At 41.1% G+C, this 14658-nt stretch overlaps 4 non-coding genes and 8 pseudogenes across 4 annotated transcripts; all 12 read left to right on the top strand.

Moving 5' to 3' along the window:
* The first annotated feature begins 5 nt into the window (after nt 1-5).
* LOC136729541 (uncharacterized) lies at nt 6-124 on the top strand (annotated as a pseudogene).
* A 210-nt stretch (nt 125-334) lies between these two features.
* On the top strand, nt 335-453 carry LOC136729485 (uncharacterized; annotated as a pseudogene).
* A 208-nt stretch (nt 454-661) lies between these two features.
* LOC136729717 (uncharacterized) lies at nt 662-780 on the top strand (annotated as a pseudogene).
* Nucleotides 781-1325: 545 nt separating this feature from the next.
* On the top strand, nt 1326-1444 carry LOC136729615 (uncharacterized; annotated as a pseudogene).
* A 216-nt stretch (nt 1445-1660) lies between these two features.
* LOC136729425 (5S ribosomal RNA) lies at nt 1661-1779 on the top strand. Its single transcript, XR_010809023.1, has one exon. It is a non-coding gene; the product is annotated as a 5S ribosomal RNA (ribosomal RNA).
* Nucleotides 1780-1991: 212 nt separating this feature from the next.
* Nucleotides 1992-2110, top strand: LOC136729689 (5S ribosomal RNA). The gene has a single exon (XR_010809051.1). It is a non-coding gene; the product is annotated as a 5S ribosomal RNA (ribosomal RNA).
* Nucleotides 2111-2326: 216 nt separating this feature from the next.
* On the top strand, nt 2327-2445 carry LOC136729093 (uncharacterized; annotated as a pseudogene).
* Nucleotides 2446-2994: 549 nt separating this feature from the next.
* Nucleotides 2995-3113, top strand: LOC136729624 (uncharacterized; annotated as a pseudogene).
* Nucleotides 3114-3329: 216 nt separating this feature from the next.
* Nucleotides 3330-3448, top strand: LOC136729306 (5S ribosomal RNA). The gene has a single exon (XR_010808915.1). It is a non-coding gene; the product is annotated as a 5S ribosomal RNA (ribosomal RNA).
* Nucleotides 3449-3657: 209 nt separating this feature from the next.
* Nucleotides 3658-3776, top strand: LOC136729011 (uncharacterized; annotated as a pseudogene).
* Nucleotides 3777-3997: 221 nt separating this feature from the next.
* Nucleotides 3998-4116, top strand: LOC136729587 (uncharacterized; annotated as a pseudogene).
* Nucleotides 4117-10303: 6187 nt separating this feature from the next.
* On the top strand, nt 10304-10418 carry LOC136729277 (U5 spliceosomal RNA). Its single transcript, XR_010808889.1, has one exon. It is a non-coding gene; the product is annotated as a U5 spliceosomal RNA (small nuclear RNA).
* Nucleotides 10419-14658: the final 4240 nt, after the last annotated feature.

Below are 14658 nucleotides of genomic sequence, written 5' to 3'. Positions count from 1 at the left end.
TCTTGGCTTGCGGCCACATTGTCCTGAACGCGCCTGATCTCGTCAGATCTCGGAAGCTAAACGGGGCAGGGCCTGATCAGTACTTGGATGGGAGACCTCCAGGAAATACCTGGTGCTGCAAGCTTTTTACGTCTCCTGGGTAACTTCATCGTAGCTCTTAATACTCTCTATCTGTCTGGAGGTGTTATAATTGAGGAATTGTACACGTACCCGGCTACATTCAACAGCCTTTGCTGCACTGGTATTTTTCCCTCTATTTTTCTTTTATTTATTTGCTGGCAGTTCCGTCAATACCCGCCAGCCTTTAAGAGACATCATGCAGCCAGGCGTCTTGGCTTGCGGCCACACCATCCTGAACGCGCCCGATCTCGTCAGATCTCGGAAGCTAAACGGGGCAGGACCTGGTCAGTACTTGAATGTGAGACCTCCTGGAAATACCTGGTGCTGCAAGCTTTTACGTCTCCTGGGTAACTTTATAGTAGCTCTTAATACTCTCTTTCTGTCTGGAGGAGATATAATTGAAGTATTGTACACGTACCCGGCTACTTTCAACACCCTTTGCTGCACTGGTATTTCTCCCTCCATTTCTCTTTTTTTTTTTTGCTGGCAGTTCCGTCAATACCCGACAGCCTTTAAGAGACATCATGCAGCCAGGATCTCGGCTTGCGGCCACACCATCCTGAACGCGCCCGATCTCGTCAGATCTCGGAAACTGAATGGGGCAGGGCCTGGTCAGTACTTGGATGGAAGACCTCCTGGAAATACCAGGTGCTGCAAGCTTTTTACGTCTGCTGGGTAAGTTTATCGTAGCTCTTAATACTCTCTCTCTGTCTGGAGGAGATATAATTGAAGAATTGTACATGTACCCGGCTACTTTCAACACCCTTTGCTGCACTGATATTTTTCCCTCCCTTTTTCTATTTTTTTTTTTTTTTTTTTTGCTGGAAGTTCCGTCAATACTTGCCAGCCTTTAAGAGACATCATGCAGCCAGGTCTCTTGGCTTGCGGCCACACCGTCCTGAACGCGTCAGATCTCGGAAGCTGAACGGGGCAGGGTCCTGGTCAGTACTTGGATGGGTGACCTCCTGGAAATACCAGGTGCTGCAAGCTTTTATCGTCACTTGGGTAACTTCATCGTAGCTCTTAATACTCTCTTTCTGTCTGAAGGAGATATAATTGAAGTATTGTAAACGTACCCGGCTACTTTCAACACCCTTTGCTGCACTGATATTTTTCCCTCCATTTTTCTTTTTTCATTTTTTTTTGCTGGAAGTTCCGTCAATACCCTCCAGCCATTTAGAGACATCATGGAGCCAGGCCTCTTGGCTTGCGGCCACACTGTCCTGAACGTGCCCGATCTCGTCAGACCTTGGAAACTAAACGGGCCAGGGCCTGGTTAGTACTTGGATGGGTGACCTCCTGGAAATACCAGGTGATGCAAGCTTTTTACGTATCCTGTGTAACTTCATCGTAGCTCTTAATACTCTCTTACAGTCCGGAGGAGATATAATTGAAGAATTGTACACGTACCCGGCTACTTTCAACACCCTTTGCTGCACTGATATATTTCCCTCCATTTTTCTTTTTTCTTTTATTTTTTGCTGTAAGTTCCGTCAATACCCTCCAGCCTTTAAGAGACTTCATGCAGCCAGGCCTCTTGGCTTGCGGCCACACCGTCTTGAACGCGCCCGATCTCGTCAGATCTCGGAAGCTGAACGGGGCAGGGCCTGGTCAGTACTTGGATGGGTGACCTCCTGGAAATAACAGGTGCTGCAAGCTTTTTTCGTCACTTGGGTAACTTCATCATAGCTCTTTATACTCTCTTTCTGTCTGGAGGAGATATAATTGAAGAATTGTACACGTACCCGGCTACTTTCAACACCCTTTCCTGCACTGATATTTTTCCCTCCATTTTTCTATTTTTTTTTTTTTCTGGAAATTCCGTCAATACCCGCCAGCCTTTAAGAGACATCATGCAGCCAGGCGTCTCGGCTTGTGGCCACACCGTCCTGAATGCGCCCGATCTCGTCAGATCTCGGAAGCTAAACGGGGCAGGGCCTGGTCAGTACTTAGATGGGAGACCTCCTGGAAATACCAGGTGCTGCAAGCTTTTTACATCACTTGGGTAATTTCATCGTAGCTCTTAATACTCTCTTTCTGTCTGGAGGAGATATAATTGAAGTATTGTACACGTACCCGGCTACTTTTAACACCCTTTGCTGCACTGATATTTTTCCCTCCAGTTCTCTTTTTTCTTCTTCATTTTGCTGGAAGATCCGTCAATACCCACCAGCCTTTAAGAGACATCATGCAGCCAGGCCTCTTGGCTTGCGGCCACACCGTCCTGAACGCGCCCGATCTCGTCAGATCTCGGAAACGAAACGGGGCAGGACCTGGTCAGTTCTTGGATAGGAGATCTCCTGGAAATACCAGGTGCTGCCAGCTTTTTACGTCTGCTGGGTAACTTTATCGTAGCTCTTAATACTCTCTTTCAGTCTGGAGGAGATATAATTGAAGTATTGTACATTTACCCAGCTACTTTTAACACCCTTTGCTGCACTGATATTCTTGCCTCCATTTTTCTTTTTCTTTTTTTTTTTGCTGGAAGTTCCGTCAATACCCTCCAGCCTTTAAGAGACATCATGCAGCCAGGCCTCTCGGCATGCGGACACATTGTCCTGAACGCGCCCGAACTCATCAGATATCGGAAGCTAAACGGGGCAGGACCTGGTCAGTACTTGAATGTGAGACCTCCTAGAAATACCTGGTGCTGCCAGCTTTTTACGTCTGCTGGGTAACTTCATCGTAGCTCTTTATACTCTCTTTCTGTCTGGAGGAGATATAATTGAAGTATTGTACACGTACCCGGCTACTTTTAACACCCTTTGCTGCACTGATATTTTTCCCTCCATTTTTCTTTTTTCATTTTTTTTTGCTGGAAGTTCTGTCAATACCCTCCAGCCATTTAGAGACATCATGCAGCCAGGCCTCTTGGCTTGCGGCCACACCGTCCTGAACGCGCCCGATCTCGTCAGACCTTGGAAACTAAACGGGCCAGGGCCTGGTTAGTACTTGGATGGGTGACCTCCTGGAAATACCAGGTGATGCAAGCTTTTTACTTATCCTGTGTAACTTCATCGTAGCTCTTAATACTCTCTTTCAGTCTGGAGGAGATATAATTGAAGAGTTGTACACGTACCCGGCTACTTTCAACATCCTTTGCTGCACTGATATTTTTCCCTCCATTTTTCTTTTTTCTTTTTTTTTTTGCTGGAAGGTCCGTCAAAACCCGCCCGCCTTTAAGAGACATCATGCTGCCAGGCCTCTCGGCTTGCGGCCACGCCGTCCTGAACGCGACCGATCTCATCAGATCTCGGAAGCTAACCAGGGCAGGGCCTGGTCAGTACTTGGATGGGTGACCTCCTGGAAATACCAGGTGCTGCAAGCTTTATACGTCTCCTGGGTAACATCATCGTAGATCTTAATACTCTCTTTCTGTCTGGAGGAGATATAATTGAAGAAATGTACACGTACCCGGCTACTTTCAACACCCTTTGCTGAACTGATATTTTTCCCTCCATTTTTCTTTTTTTATTTGCTGGAAGTTCCGTCAACACCCGTCAGCCTTTAAGAGACATCATGCAGCCAGGCCTCTCGGCTTGCGGCTACACCGTCCTGGACGCACCCCGTCTCGTCAGATCTCGGAAGCTAAACGGGGCATGGCCTGGTCAGTACTTGGATGGGAGATCTCCTAGAAATACCAGGTGCTGCAAGCTTCTTACGTCTCCTGGGTAACTTCATCATAGCTCTTAGTACTCACTTTCTGTCTGGAGGAGATATAATTGAAGAATTGTACACGTTCCCGGCTACTTTCAACACCCTTTCCTGCACTGTTATTTTTCCCTCCATTTTTTTATTTTTTTATTTTTTATTTTTTGCTGGAAATTCCGTCAATACCCGCCAGCCTTTAAGAGACATCATGCAGCCAGGCATCTCGGCTTGCGGCCACACCGTCCTGAACGTGCCCGATCTCGTCAGACCTTGGAAACTAAACGGGCCAGGGCCTGGTTAGTACTTGGATGGGTGACCTCCAGGAAATACCAGGTGATGCAAGCTTTTTACGTCTCCTGGGTAACTTCATCGTAGCTCTTAATACTCTTTATCTGTCTGGAGGAGATATAATTGAAGTATTGTACACTTTGTCTTAGGGACAGTCTGGCTAGCAGTGACTGAGTGGTTGACAGACGACAAGCAACGGAATGTACATGCTCTGTGATGTCATAACAGTCAGCTGAGAGAGGCTCGTGATGTCATCGCTGAGCTGTCTGTCTGTCTGTCTGTCTCTCTCTCTCTCTTTCTCTCTCTCTCTCTCTCTCTCTTCCTCTCAATTCAATTCATTTGTATTGTCAAAGCAATTGGACATACATACATACATATATATATATATATATACATACATACATACATCCATACATGCTAGAAAGTCATTACTATGTTATCTTAAAGGCTAACTAAGCAGAACATATATCATTATAGAACAGAGTTCATAGGTCAACACATGGTTTTAGGGAACAGGCATGTAGGTCATACCGTTTGACAATGTCTCCAAGGTTCTCATCGTAAATAACAAACAGAAATCAAACTATCTTCTGGGCTGACCTTCTAGCTTGACCGTATCTTTCTTAAGTATACAAGAGAGAAAAACAGGTGTAAGAAAATAATTTCTAATTTTCCTTCTACACATATATACATACATACATACATATGTAGCGTTATGTTGGGTGTATTTGGATAAGAGCATTTGGGCTCTGAGCTGAAGCACTGATCTAAAGAAGACCTCTCCCCCCCCAAAGTTATCAGATTTCCTTAGCTCATCAGCTTGGAACTGGTTTGCATCAAAGTGACAGTTTTGGGGAGGATGGCACCGAGAAGAGGCCAAATAGTTTGGAATTCTGCTATGAGATGTCTGGAGAAAGGGGCCTGTAGGTGATAAAAACTCTTTGAAGTGGATGAGAGCCGAAATCCCGACATAGAGCTACGAACCCGGGCCAACCGGCATTTCCAAAAGATGGCATGGATTGACATCAGTCATAAATCAAGCCCCCCTCCAATAGGACACTGGGGGCTGAAACCGAAATCCAATCTCAAGAACTCAGGGACCAATCACCTACTGATCTGACAGACTTTAAGGAACAGCGGACAGTCTTTCTCTCTCTCTTTCTCTCACCTGAACCAGAAACTCGCTGCCACAGCTCAACCTGTAGCTCTGTTGCCAGAACCGGAATCAGAAACCAACCAAGTCTTAGCCGGCAACAGAAGAGTTAAACTGGGAGAAGGAGATTGAGCGAAGAATTATTTTAAAGGACTTTATTAAATAAATAACTTTACAGACCCACCTGATCAGTGGAGTTTTACAGCTGGACAATTGACTAAGTCGACTGAATACGAAAGTGTCAGTCACTTAAATAGCTATTTGAGTCTTAAGAAACTTGACCCTTGGAACAAACAGGGCCCTGCTTTCCTCAAAGACTTTGTCTTCAAGTAACTACGGTGGAACCCTGCTTACAAAGAAGATTTTGTGCACAACCTTGGAGCCTTCAAACCAATGGAAAATCTGTTTGGAAAAGACTCTACATTCGCGAAACCCCAACTTCCAGGTGCATCGACTGAGTGGAAGTTCTTGGACAAAGCCGAACCGGACTGCCTTTGTTCCAAACCACACGGACCTCGTGCCGTGTGCTGTTATCTGAGCCCGAAGCCAGAGAGGCCTCTCTGCGACGATGTTCACATAAGTTTAACAGTTTGGAGTTTGTGATTCATGACATTTGAGAAATCAATTAGAAATGTTAATCTGTGATTCATAACTCTAGAATGTGTAATATCATTTAGTTTTCTTAAATATAAATGTGAGTTGCATTAAACTGTTTTGTTGATAATTTTAGAAATAAAATCTGTCAACGCCGAGAAATATCTTCTCATTCCTGTTTAACTGTTTAGTCTGAAATTGACACAAGTTAATAGACATTAGATTATTGGTGGCCCTGCCTATCCTTAATCATTGAATAATAATCAGTTAAGGGAAATTGTGGTAACAAATAGGATCTTTCTCGGCACCTAAACGTAAATGAGACTGATATATATATAACGAGAAGTTACCTGACATAAATACTAACCTGCGTAGTTATTTAATGTCTTACTAATAATACTAACGAGAGACTCACCTTCGTCTTACTAACCGGTATTGTAGTCAATGTGTTTATAACCTTTTTTGTTTAACGATTTGTTAAACGGAATGTACGTGCTCTGTGATGTCATAGCAGTAAGCTGAGAGAGGCTCGTCATGTCATCGCTGAGCTGGCTGGCTGGCTCTCTGTGTGTGTGTGTGTGTGTGTGTGTGTGTGTCTCTGTCTGTCTGTCTGTCTGTCTCTCTCTCTCTCTCTTACTCTCTCTCTCTCCCTCTCAATTCAATTCATTTGTATTGTCAAAGCAATTGGACATGCATACATACATACATACATATATATGGAAAATAAACAATATGTGTACATCTCTTTCTGCATTAGTGGTGCCCTCACAGATGTGCAAGTTACATGACAGACAGACAGACAGACACTCACACACACTTTCACACACACACACACACACACACTTTCACAGACAGACAGACAGACAGACACACACACACACACACACACACACTTGTATACCTGACACGTATAGAAGACTGGATAGGGAGATATAAATAGCAATGGGGAGACTCTTGTACTTGGTGTGGCTCTATCCATATAGTGGGGCCAGCAGCCACTTAGCAGGTGCAGCAATAGAAGCTCAGCCTGGGGAGACTGGATTTAGCATTTCCTCTCCATTTTGATAACTATCCATAATCATTTCTGCAAAATACTTCTATGATACCTATGTATGTTTTTTACTTGTACTATATTATACTATCAAGTATCAGTGTACACATACAATGTGACCTGTTACATTAATACAGAGGCCACGGAAGGCCAGATCACTAATAGCCACTGTCCCCTGATATTACACTTTTTTACAATCACTTTGGCACTCATTTCAGAACCTTGATGTCATTTTTCAAAACTCTAGACACCCGATGATCAAAATGCACATTTTTCAAAACTCTAACACTTTTTTACAATTGATTGGATACAATACACATCAACCTCAGATCATTTGTTCATTGAACTAAAATGACACAACTTAACATCAAAGTATTACCATTTCAAAATGCAATTCACACATTACATCTGAGATCACTGTCTATTCATTTCATTACAAAGATCTAACTATCAATTGATACAGCTGCTCAAAATGATAAGTGACTGTTGCATTACTCTTAATGCATAATTTTATGGAAACTGACAAACAATATTCCATGTTTCGATCATGAAAGTTTCAGGATAATGAGATCCATTGACATCAATAAACGAGGAGCATGAACCAGTTGGACTACATTATCTATGGATGTAATATTTCATCATCATTCATCATCATGTAGCACTTTTCCACACCATGTTTGCAGTGTGGAAGGAAAGTTAGAATTTTTTTCTCTAATACCTGTTTTTCTCTCTTGTATACTTAAGAAAGATAAGGTCAAGCTAGAAGGTCAGGCCAGAAGGTAGTTTGATTTCTGTTTGTTATTTACGATGAGAATCTTGGAGACAATGTCAAACAGTATGATTGAAGTGCCTGCTCCCTAATCCATGTGTTGATCTATGAACTCTGTCCTATAATGATATAAATTCTGCTTAGCTAACTTTTAAGATAACATAGTAATGACTTTCTGATTATAACCAGCTCTTTGATTTTTGTGTATAAAAGCTCTGACTGTTAAAATGAAGGCAGAGCGACTTTGGGATCTACTTGAGTCACTGTTCCTCTCCACGCTGCGTGTATTAAAGGCATTGCAACTAACGCTCCAACCTGGTTGAAGATGATTGTTCTTCCACATCAGATTTGACATTACTGTATGTATGCAGGCCCTTGTAATTGCTTTTCCAATACTGCCAACTGGTTATTGATGATTGATTTCACATTGTGGTACGAGTATCGAGTGAAATGAGTGCTATCCACCCCAGCAACACAGTGATAACATGGAGCCGGCAAGTCATCCAGGTCACAATAGAGGTCAAGCAGTGGGAGGAGGAAGACGTGGTGGTCAAAGGAATGGAAGGGGACATGCACCCCTTCTGAGAGGTGGTCGTGGGCCTCGTCATAGAGGAGGGCTTAGGCCTCACCAGAGAGGCAGCCATGGGCCTCATTTGAGAGGTGTTGGGGGAACGTGGTAGAGGACAAGGCCACGGACCAGACAGCGGCAGCAACAGCAAATAGTGTCCAGTGAAATCCGAGAAATAGTTGTAGAGCATGTTGTAAATCATGGCATGACCATGACTGAGGCAGCTACAATGATTCAATCAAACCTCAGAATCAACTCAGGATCAACTGTGGCCTCAATCATCAGAAATGTCCGTACTGAGAAGCGTCAAGTCTTCAGCATGCACTAAACATTAGGCTACTCTCAATTGTCAAATGACTGTATACTGCATACCAATGTGTAGCACAGAGTATAGTGTGCCTTTTGAAAGAAATGCAGACAGAGTGAAGCAGCTGATGACTGAGTATGTTCAGGTATGTTCAGTTTCAAGATGCCTCTTGTGAAAAATGGTTGTGAGAACCTGAACCTGAACACAGGGCTGATGGAAATTCAGAAGTACAGTAATCAATCCTTTGTTTTACACTAAGCCAGGTGAGGAACACTGCAGTTGACATTTTACTGTAGTTTTGTTCTTTTTTGTAGCTAATTATTGTTGCATGGCTTCAAAGAAACCTATGGTGTGATTTGATTGTATTGCATCAATACATTTCAGATTTTGTTCAATGATTCCACTGTGTCTGTAGTATTCTCTCTACTAGTCCTTTTACAGTGATGTATTTATGTGTAGTACCATAATGAAACATGTATCACATATTTTGTACTACAATATTTAATGATTGTACGAACAACTACACAGTGAAACTATCGGTATCTTCTGTGTGGGTGATCTAAATAAATGTTACTATGGTATTTCATGATAAATGAATTATTTGAACCAACAAGTCTGCAAGTGCAAGGTTTCTTTAAAGATATGAATGCACAATGCAATGTTTTGAACATTGGACAGCCTGTGTTACAAGTGATGACCGTTTTGAGTTTTGTGTCTAGAGTTTTGAAAAATGACATCAAGGTTCTGAAATTAGTGACAAAGTGATTGTAAAAAACTGTATATTCATCCTATTTAATGTGCTCTTTTAAAATGTACTTTTCTTTTTTATGTTGCCATTTTTGTTCTACCAATGTTTCAGTTGTTAGCCAAAGATTGACAGAGTACATCTCATACACACAGGCCAGACAGCAAGGATTTCTTTTTGAAATTCAATTACAAATGCTGCATGAACTCATCAATACGATTAGAGCTCCTGAAAGCAATATAACTAACTCACTCTACAGCATCTCATTAGCAGTGAAAAGAAACCAAGAAAGTTGGGACAGTCGACTGTTTACCACTATGTAACATCACCTTTTCTTTTAATAACACTTATTAAGCACTTGGGCACTGAAGACACCACTTGGTTAAGTTTAGCAAGTGGGATTTCCCCCCATTCATCCATTATGCATTTCCTCAGCTGCGCAACTGCACAGGGCCTTCGTTGTCTTAATTTGCACTTCATAGTGCGCCACACATTCTCAATTCGGAGACAGGTCAGGACTGCAGGCAGGCCATGCTAGCACCCGCACTCTCTGCCTACGCAACCATGCGCTTGTAATCTGGGCAGAATGTGGTTTGGCGTTATCCTGCTGAAAAATGCAGGGATGTCCCTGGAAAAGACGATGTCTGGATGGCAGCATATGTTGCTCCAAAATGTGTACATCTCTTTCTGCAAAAATGGTGCCCTCACAGATGTGCGAGTTACATGACAGACAGACACTCATACACACTGTCACACCCACACACACACACACACTTTCACAGACAGACACACGCACACACACTCACTTTCACACAGAGACAGACACACAAACACAGAGACAGACACACACACACTCACTTTCACACAGAGACACACAAACACATACACTTTCACACAGACACACACACACATACATACATACATACATACATATATAAGGAAAAGAAACAATACATTTAAAAATCACAAAAAGATGTAATAAAGTACAGAAAATCTAAATGTAATAAAATGTGATCTTTAATACACACAAATATGTATGGCTGGTCGGATGCGTCTTGGACTCGGGTTCCTCTTCATTACGTATAATGCTTTTGCCTTTTGCTATAGCTTTCCGTGGAGGGGATCGTGGGTGAGTTTGTACCATTCTTGGGAGGCTCTGCCTTGTTGGGGCGGAGCTGTGATCCAGGTGAACAGCAGATCGGACATAGGTGGGCATGTGGGCGGAGGAGGAAGGCCGGTCAAGCAAATAAGCTTGCTAAGGTACGCAGCAGCAGCAAGCAGCCCCACCATCCAGTCAGCCAGCCAGTCTGGCTGGCAGTGACTGAGTGGTTGACAGACGGCAAGCAACGGAATGTACGTGCTCTGTGATGTCATAGGAGTCACCTGAGAGAGATGTTTGTGATGTCATCGCTGAGCTGGCTGGCTCTGTGTGTCTTGCTGGCTGTGTGTGTGTGTGTGAGAGAGAGAAAGACTTTTTGACTTTTATCAGACTTCATTGCCTGTTTGCAACACGCAATAATTCATACAAAAGAAAATAAATAAATAAATAAAAAATAGTGTTCCCCTTTGTTTGTCTCCCCCCAACAAGCATTAACTCCGCCACTGATCTGTACACTTTTAAAGAAAGCAACCCAATACACACAACAAAACAACCATCAAATACTAAACCCTATAAATGAATTACATAATAAAAACCAACTCCCCGTCATACAATTCACAAAGGGCATCATTAATACACCAGACCTGTTCAAAACTCTCCAAATCATTCATCAGCCTGTAATAGTTAAACTCTAGTCTGACTCTGCACTTGACCAGCATGGCAAACACTCTCACTGCATCCTCACTGCCCTCCCCACACACTCTGTTCTTCCTAGTCTTATAGACGGCCATTTTAGCCTGGCCCAGCAAGAAGTTTACCAGCTGGTCCACATGTTTGGTCTTTCTGGTGTATCGCGCCCCTAAAATAAAAACCTTTGTGTTAAAAATCAGGTTAAGATCAGTAAAAAGACGAGTTAAAAGACTAAAAATGGGTGACAACCGAGAGCAAGTGCTGAAACAGTGAAACACGGTCTCTCTCTGAGCACAGAATGGGCAGGCGTCGGACACAGCAGGGTTAAGAACAGTAATAAAAGAATTGACAGCAATAATGGTGTGTAACACCCTCCACTGCAGATTGCCAGCTCTCTTATTGAGGGGGGCTTGTACAGGCTTCTCCAGGCGGGCGCAGTGTCTTCCCCCAGCCCCAGCCTGTAAAGTAATTTTAGGAATCACAAAGAAACAGTTGAAAGTGCTAAATAAGTATTTTGATGCACCATATTAATTTAGGAAATTTACATGTTGTTTTTCATCAGCTTCTGTATCTGATGGCTCCACATCACTGGCTGGATTGACAGCAACGACACTCTAAAAAAAGAAGTGTTAAGTTTGAGCATTCAGGACTTGTTTTGAAGATCCTGAATATCACTGGTCCACAATTTATCTGTGAAACTATGGGTTAATCTCCATATACAAAATACTTTTCACACACACTTTAAATTTACAACTAAATTTACATGTTGATGTCTTTCGTCAGCTTCTGTATTTGATGGCTCAATATAACTGGTTGCATTAACAGCAACGGCACACTACAAGAAAATAACATTATATTTAAACATTCAGGACTGGTTTAGCATCACCTCGAATATCCCTAGCCCTTGAGGTCGATTGTTATTGTGGTCTTCAAGACCAGTGCTTCTCAACCTTAGTCCTGGAGGAGGCCCACTGTCTGCTGATTTTCATTACAACAACATTGTAGGTTATATCAGTGACTGTGGTCCTAAAGTACCCCTATGCCTGCTGTTTTTTTTCCAGTTGAGCTCTTAATTACCTAATTGGCTTAACTGAAGCCATTTAACCCTTTTCCCAGGTCTTTGGTTGTTGATGAGTTACAAAGAGCTGGATTGTGGCCCGCCATGACTGGAAGTGAAGAACACTCACTCTAGGCCTTTAACTTAATGTTCATATGTAGGGGCCTATCCATCTGATTTGTTTTTGCACATTTATTAACAGAAAAATTGATGGTACGTGAAATCATCTGAGCTGAAAAATATAATGTTCCACCAATAATAAAATAAATGTATTAATTAAAATTATAGAGATAATAGAATGTTCACAGATTATTAGTTCAGAAAACAAAATATTTTTTTATATCTTAAATAGAATTAACACTCAAATCAGTTGTAGGGTAAACAAGGTCTATTTTTTGGATTGATTTTATAATTATACATGTATGGCTGCATGAAGCTTACCTGAGAATCTGATATTTTAGTAACTTTGTTGCTTCTTGTTGGGTAGTCCACATTTGCCGCCGTTCTTTTTCTGTAAATGTAAATCAAAAGGCAATAATTACATACTGTAATTAAAATACAAAAAGTATAAACATTGTATTATTATTTTTGTATCCTGTTTCTCCATCTCGATGCTGTTCTTTTTGGAATTGCATATCTAGGTTTACTTAAATACTGTTTATAAGATTGTAAACTCATCATCCAAATTTCTTCATTTGCCAAACTTTATGTAGTGCGCTTGCAGTTTCAGAAGAAGAAAAAAAACTGTAACAGATGGGATATGTAGTACTTTATACTCGAGTGGTCTATGCGATTACACCCTGTTGGTGTTATTAAGAACGCCAAGTACCAGAATGCAGAGCGGGACTGTTTTTTGTGCCGTGACTTGTCGGGGGAAAAACGCGCAGAAAAAACGGACGAGAAGGTGAAGGTAGTATGGCGGTGATGCACGCGTTGGTGAAGTGGGAAAGCGGGGTCGACAAAGACTCTTACAGCGTGATTCCCACTGCTTGCTTTCGCAATTTTGATTTATTCAGCATTGCTGATGATGACGAAGAGACGACTCGAAACTTCAGAGCAGAGTGGAGAGACACGAACAAACCTCCAAAAGGTGGATGGCCTGTCCATGAAGCGCAGATCATTATGACTGGTAACAATGTTTATTTAAAAAAAAAAAATATTAAAGTCTTTACATGCTATTTGATATATACAATCACAGTATATTTGAAATGAATGTTTAAGTTATTAATGTGTTGTACTTCTAACATACTCTTATAACATGGTAGGTGGTGGTGAGGGCGCTAAAAACTCGTCATACTTGACTGGCATTTGTAAGAACGATTTATTGTGTGTTGTGCTTTACAATAAAATCCCCCAAATCACAAAATAAATTAAACCAGATATAATTTAACTTCAGTTTTGATTCAGTGTTGGCTGTTCATCTTAATTTGTGTGGTCAAAGCACAGTATTTTTATGACAAATAAATATAATCCCCAAATATCTGTGGACATAATGCAGGGTTTTATTTATTTTATTTTTATTTTAGGAAAAGAAGGCGAACTAAGAAGAAAACTTAATGACCTAACAAAAATGCCCTGTCCTAAAATGAAGAGAGTACCTAAACCAAACAAAAAACTTCAAATTTCAGATGATAGTGACCTTGATGAACCACAGTTACCGGTGAGATAATTACTGCAAATATTAAATAAATGTATTGCAGGATTGTTTTTTTTTAATCATATTCATATATATATATATATATATATATATATTCATTTTAAACTCTTTTCCTCTCTGAATACAGCACAAAATAAGAAAGAAAACCGATGGAGCTTCAAGAATTAGATCCCGTCATATTCTACAGACATTTAAAGAGTCCAGTGAAGTTGAGCTACAGCAAAACGTTAAGCAGCTCGAAAAGGAAAACACAAGACTTAAAAATGAAAACCAATGTCTTCGAAACCGTATGATTGATGGTAAGTTTTTTTATTTATAGCAAATAATTCCTTACCTTGATAAATGTTATTCTTCAGTAATTTAGATTCCAGAGTAATGTATTATAGTTGATCATACTGAAGTAATCTAGAACCACAATACAGACTCTTAATGTGCACTGTCTAATAGTTTAATAATACTGATTATTAAATAAAGTTTTTCAACATAACTTCATAATCCTACATTAATGACTATATGCATTACATTAGACCTGGTAATTCTTGTATTTTATCTTTTTTATTTTTTTCGTAGCTAATGTTAATGACCCACAAAAAGGTCAGTTTGCCAATAACATAGAGCAAGTCTCTCAAGTATAATTGCAGGCATTGATGGTTTTGTTTTCACTTTGTATTAAATATATTACTAGAAATGATTATCATTTAATACTAAGGTTTTTTTCTCCAGAGATTCCAGACCTTTTGGACAATCTGAAAAAAATTGTAACAAAAGCCACATTTATCAGCAATGAAGACAAAAGTGTGTCACCATCAAGTGGTTCTGACAGCCCCACAGCAAATTGTTCTGAATCTGACAAAGAATCACCAAAACAGGTATAACACTCTTGGTCTACAATATTACAAAGACAAGGTA

This window comes from Amia ocellicauda, unplaced genomic scaffold (assembly GCF_036373705.1).
Source record: "Amia ocellicauda isolate fAmiCal2 unplaced genomic scaffold, fAmiCal2.hap1 HAP1_SCAFFOLD_30, whole genome shotgun sequence".
Lineage (NCBI taxonomy): Eukaryota > Metazoa > Chordata > Actinopteri > Amiiformes > Amiidae > Amia > Amia ocellicauda.
This window is presented reverse-complemented; position numbering and strand designations above follow the sequence as displayed.